The sequence below is a fragment of the Mya arenaria genome, chromosome 17 (assembly GCF_026914265.1).
Source record: "Mya arenaria isolate MELC-2E11 chromosome 17, ASM2691426v1".
In the NCBI taxonomy this organism is placed as follows: Eukaryota; Metazoa; Mollusca; class Bivalvia; order Myida; family Myidae; genus Mya; species Mya arenaria.
Genome location: NC_069138.1, coordinates 10859828 through 10866698, shown reverse-complemented (window position 1 = coordinate 10866698; position 6871 = coordinate 10859828).

Genomic DNA, 6871 nt, shown 5'->3' with positions numbered 1-6871 from the left:
CTCAAATGTAGGTCTAGTAGTTGGGTTTTTAGTTTTTTAGGAATTGTTTTCACAATATTACAGCTCGAATGTCTTCATAAAATGTTACTTCCTTATTTACAAAATTGGAAATTATTTCACTTTATTGACATTTTCCAATATTGAAATAACTGAAATAATGTTTAGAAAATGTAATGTATTGTCTTAATACAGTGCAATTTTTGTGTATTTTAATGCATAAAATTCGCCTTCCCTTTTTCAATTTAATATTTGTCAGTTTTAAAGTGTTCTGCATTCACTTTTGCTTTAGCATACCCTTAAAGCTAAACAAATGTCTTCCTGGGTAATATTCAATGTATCTTTGATAAAAAGTGTAGTTTATACATGTAAACATGTTTTATAGTCAATGTTTTTTTTATGTTTTCCTCTGATTTTCACCCTTTAAGAGTATGTTTTGTGACCTTTTTCCTTATTTTTTTTATTTTTTTTTTCGACCACCCGGTGGACATTTTTTCCAAAAATTCTTGTAAACCAAAAATAAAAAAGGAGCGGCCCAATGAGACGACACAGTCTTACTTAAGGTTGTTGATAACCCCTCAATTTAAACGTTTTGGCCTTTTCTGTAAAATGTGTTTCTTGTGACCAGATAACATATACTTGTTTTTTTTTTATTATTTTCATGACGTTATAGTTCGTTAATTTTAGTGAGTTGTTTCCCGAACATTGCATGATAAGACGGCGACACCATTATTTGTATCAATGTTGTGAGTATTATTTAATGTCGCCGCAATAGTAATTTTTTATTTTATCTTAATGATTATTTTGATCTTTTTTCATGAGCCTTATCACGTCTAAAGGGACGGGACGCCTGGCCTCCATTGAAAATAAAGGAGGTGCACACATTATAAAAGAGGCCCACCATGTGAAACTTCGGGTGCCTTCGGAATTGTAACCCCTGCATATGCCAATTATAAGGCGGCGACAGCATAAGGGGACTGCAATTTGGCTGGATAGGCCTGGTGATTGGTGGCCTGGACGCAAAAACTTCTAAAACAGGGTTTCAGATATTTTAAATTAAGGAAAACTTTCTCAAAATTTGTTAATGGTCATTATGATCCCATATCAAAGTACAAAAGTAGTCTTAAATCGCTCATTGCTGATAGTATTGCTCATCCCGATTTATGGTGATGTTTTAAAGAAAATTCGTAAAATAAAATGTTTCCAGCAGGTAGTTGGGCAGATAGACTTAATGAATTACTTGGATTTTATTTAAACACTGGATATAAAGGCAATATTTTGAAGAGCACTTGCCTTCTTGTTTTTGAAAATGAATACCTGAAACAAAATATTGGGTTGAATATCGCATCCTTTCATAACTAAACTTTCAGTGCTTTGATTTTTATGAATTTGCTAATTCAGGTTATCTTTAAACCCTTTTTTGGCGAACACGTGTTGACTGACACCGAGTGTTTTGGCTGTGACTTCATTTTCTTCAAATATTTTACGTTTTCAAATCATTTGGAAGGAGAGAATAGCATATACAAGTCGCGATTATTTTTAATAATGTGTTTTTCTTTATTTGTTCCCAGTTTTAGTACAACGATGCCTTTTATTATGAAACTATGATCACACAGTTTTAAACCTTTAATTTTATAAGGCAGACTTGTGTGTGATGTTTTTGGTTTCTTACAATGACTGCATCTTTGGAAAGTGTTTGCATTAGGAATTACACTGAATTGTTTTCCTCCGTCTGCAGATAGAGTTTGGATCTCTAATCATAGAAGTACTTGGGGTTTACCTTTTCGTTTTTTATTATAATTTGTTTTATTGATAAGTTTCCTCGAATTAATGCATACTTTGAAAAGATTTACCTTTTGCGTTTTATCTTTACTAAGGATTGTTGCGATAAGAGTGAGGTTTGTGCACATAAACTAGTTTAAACCTCCAGTAATTTTTTTACATTTTACTGACCGTTCCAAGGCGGTACCTAACAATTCTTGATAAACATACCAATTATTTTTGCACTGTGCAGTTTGTAGAGTTTTGTGCTGTTCTATGTTTCTTGTTTATGATTTTGTGTTCTATGTCTTTGGCGTTTGCCCATTGCCACTAAACCAGGTTTATGTTTAAACTTTTTGCTACTGAGCATGTTTCTGTAGCTTTTTGCATAAATACTGAGAGGGAACCTGATTGTGGACTGTTTGACCACGCTTTCTTGATTGGGCTGAGTTCGACTGACATTAATTTCTGTTAAGTTTGCGATAGGGGTTGCTTTTTCTTTTCCACATTTATCCGAGTGATTATAAACTGGAATTTTTTCATTGGTATTTTACATTATCTTGTTTTCTGTAACTCGAAATGTTTTTCGGCATGTCTGGTTTGATGTTATATTGCACTGTTTTTTGTATTTTTTTTCTGTGTTCTTACGGTAGGCTTGGCAATTTTTCAGTGCCGCACTGTGATTTCTTTGGTATTTAGCGTATATAAGTTTTTTTATTAGACATTGGCTGTGTGTGTTGATCACTAGCACAATGAGGTCATTTTGAGTTGTTGTTTTTTTTAAACCTTCCTTTAAAATGACCGAATTCTTGGCAGTTGAGGCACCTAGTTCATTTCTTTATTGTTGGTTTAACTGGATTACCATTAACATTGAGTGGCAGGGTCTTTGCTTCCGAACGTTACTGTGATTTTTTGTTTAATTTTATAAACTGAATGTTGGATACAATATTCCTTTTTTTCAATTGCGGCCTTAATTTCATTGAATGGTTTGTTGGCAGTGATTTCTAATACCTTTTTACTTGATCTTGAGATACCTTGAAGTAATATGATTGAAAAGAAAAGTGAGTGTATGTAAATTGTCTATGTTCCATGTGCAACAATATTACAATTATGAAAAAGTCCACTTAATTCTGGATGAACCCTAACACATACCAAAGTCCATTACCAAATTCTTAACTTAAGTTTTAAGATTGAGTGGAAACCATTTTTTATAGCCACAATGACCCCACCAACCTTCAATTTAGTTTGAAAACAAAAACCTTTTCACTATTTTAGTGCAAGTGACTTTCACATTGTCCTAAACACATCAAATATATATCTTAATATAAGCTTTTCATATTTCAAGTTTTATCACTATATAAAATTATGTCCTAAGCATAATTAGTGGAAGCCATTTGTTTGCAACAGTGACCTTGACCCTAAATACGATCCCAAAATGTCTTCACAATTTGCGCATGCTATTCCCAAAGTTTATCATACATCAATCTTAAGAACCAACTAGCTTTTTGCCAGCCTGAACAAAACCATACCTTAAATTACAAAATAAAATCCTATATACTTATTCCCTAGTAATTCCCTAAGCCCACGCCAAGCAGAATACTTTTTACCAGTGCCAATTCCATCAAAAAGTGACAGCACCCGCAGCCTCCTCTTTTTTCGTGACTGGCTGTCATATCATAGGAGGATATCCCGATTACTTTATTATATTTTTCCTTCTTTGTTGTTTCTTTTTTCCCTTTATTTGTCGGGGGACTTTTAATTTTAACCTCGAGCTACCCATGGGGTTGGCATAATGAGGTTTTTGATTTTTCTTAATAACGAAGGGCCGATATGAGGCTCATGTGCACAAGGATGTGATAATGTCGATATATAGCCGATTACCGGGGCTGCCCCTGGTTAAATTAAACATCATGGATAGAAATACAAATTATAAATATATGTCTTATTAATAAAAATATACATGTCGCTGTAATGTCAGGCAACCCAGGGTGTGGAATGTAACCAGTCCCAGCATAATACTCTAACCTTTCCCGAGTAATTCCTATACCCACGCCAAGCAGAATACTTCTTACCAGTGCCAATTCCATCGAAAAGGGAGAGCACCCGCAGCCTGCTCTTTTTTTCTGACGTCAAGTACTTCAGGCGATGTCATAAGGGGATATCCCGATTACTTTATTTTATTTTTCCTTCTTTGTTGTTTCTTTTTTCCTTTATTTGTCGGGGGACTTTAATTTTAACCTCAAGCTACCCATGGGGTTGGCATAAAGAGGTTTTTGATTTTTCTTAATAACGAAGGGCCGATAGGGCCCATATGAGGCTCATGTACACAAGGATGTCGATATATAGCTGATCACAGGGGCTGCCCCTGGTTAAATTCAACATTATGAATAGAAATACAAATAATACATATATGTCTTATTAATAAAAATATACATGTCGCTGTATTGTCAGGCAACCCAGGGTGGGGAATGTAACCAGTCTTAGCATAATACTCCAACCTTTATTGTAATAGATATGGAATTAGTTTGCCAAAGATGTTTAAAAGTAGCATTTAATTACTCCTGGGTGAAATTAAAAGAAATAATAAAACCGCTTCCATCAGCCGTTTGTTGTTTTTGTCGTTACTTTGTATGTGTCACCGACTTTGTTTGGAAGCGAGTCAAATCGGCCCCTTACCAAATCGAATAACTATAAAATGCTACCAAACAAATCGGCCCCTTACCAAACCTGCCCCTTGTTCAAACGGTAACCTTTTCGGCCCCTTACAAAATAAGCCCCATCCTGTGGACGTTTTGGCCCGTTTTTAATACCAAATATAAAAGACATAACATTTTTTATTTTTCAATACACAAAGCTATATATATGCACACAAAGGTATCAATAAAAATATATTTTGAAAAAAAACAAACAATTTAACACTTGAAAACAAATAAACATGTGCTATATCAAGCACCGATCGCCCGCAGTAGATGGCGCCAACATATTTTTCAAGATCTCCTCGCACGTGACATCATGCGAGACATGAGTCCCACTCATCCTTAATCCTGGCGTCGATGTATCTGTCACGTTCTCTACGCTGGCGGTCAAGGGCTGCCTCCGACACAAGTTGATGAGTTAGCTTCACCATCTTTGATTCTCTCAGCAACAGACTCAGCCTATACGTAGAACTGGAGCGCTGACTAACCGGCGGAAAAGTTCAAACGGCGATGTCAGCCTGAAATGACCTAGTCATAATACAATTTAAACTAAAACATGCCAATTAATGAATTTTCTATTCTTAGTGAATGCTATAACCGAAAATGATATGGGGAATAGGATGAATAAATATTTACAACAGTTTAGTATTTACCTTCGGTGTCATTGTTGATGCTTATCGTCTGTCGATAGACGGACCGCTCAGTGGCGCTCCAGAGGAAGCTCTCCATAAACTGGTCCTCAACGTATGTGAATAGCTCTTTCATCTGGGTCGAACTCGCATCTGCCCGGTCTTTAAGTCAAGTAGGTGCGCTCAATGTGCTGTCCTGGTAGGAATGGAAGCCCCATGTGCTGGACATGGCGCAGAACGGACTGAAACCAGTGAAAGGCACATACCTTTAGCTGAGTACCCGGAAATACGGATCGGAAAGGTCATAAATCTGAAAGGAAACATTGTATGATCCATCTATCCCATTACATAGTTTATAATATATTATGATGATATTTAATTTTACCATAATGCATTCTTATTGTTTCTATTTCGTCATTTAGCTATATCCGTCACAAATCCTTTGTTCAGTATCTCGATCAGTTTCTGCAACACTTGGACGTTCTCAAACATCATTATAAAATTGTATTTGTGATTTGTACATTGTGTAAATGGTATTGCTTTTAATATTCAATTAACTTACAGCTACATAATCCTGCTTCCCGTGCTTCGGCATTAGCACGAAGAGCAGTGGAACCTGCTTCACCGACCACCTTGCTGATGGAAGGCGTGCTGCGACCAAAGCTTAGTGAATGGTTTGTTTACTACCCTGAAGGTGCCGTCAAGGTATCATCGTCGCGTCGGTCCCAGGAACCCAAAGTTCGAGAAACGGGTAATTCAACCTAAAATATCGACCTACAGTGCTATAAATAAGTCTTTCAATTTGATTATCACATGTCAAACATGAGTGTAATCAGGTAGTAAAATAAAAACCACGAAATTTTATCGTGTATTGGACATTTTAAACACGTTGTTGTGCTACTTGGATAATGTATTGGACTTTTGTTAATAATTGTAATGTCTGATCCGGATTTGAGTATCAAGTGTGATAAGGCTGTGAAGCCGCTGCATCATGCCATCACCTGCCATGTATGTGAGCGATGACAGCACCGAGTCTGCTATACAGATAGGTGTAAGCATTAAAAATGTTAAAAAACGACTTATAACGTATAAATATGAATATGAATAACTGTCTAGATGTGGCTATGTATGTAAAAGCGAGTTTTCCGATAACTAATGTGATATAGAATAAAATGCATACGATGCCAAAAATATATCAAAGCTGTTGTCATTGACACTGGACTGGCAAAACATACGTATATATGACTCACATTGGCACGTGCTGTTGCCATAGTTGCATCGGTAGATCGGTAAGTACTATATTAGCGGGGTTCTGTCCTGGTCTTGATTTTAGATGTACGGCTTAGTTGAAATTTAACTTTCTGCTTATTAAAGTATCATTATATCTCAGATTACACATAATTATATTAAAAACAGCTACGTGGCCATAAATTCATATTTCATAAACTGCTTTCCATATGTTTTACGTTTCAACCATCAATCTATTATGTACTATTTCAGGTATACTAATGCTTTCAATATTTTCCTAAAAATATGCCTTTATTTCAATATTTGTATTGCAGTCGATCCATACTAAAGTTTGACTCTGTGCCTAGAATTAAAACAAAAAGTTTAGTTGAAAGAAGTAGGTACCCTTTTGATTTAAATTATTAATCAACTATTACGTACTTGACGTTTTTAATAGAGACAATTGCGGTACTAATACCAGACAAATGAAGACAATATATGCCAGAGATCGCTTGATACCGACCAAACTCGGCCAATATCAACACAACTCGGCTTTCCTCC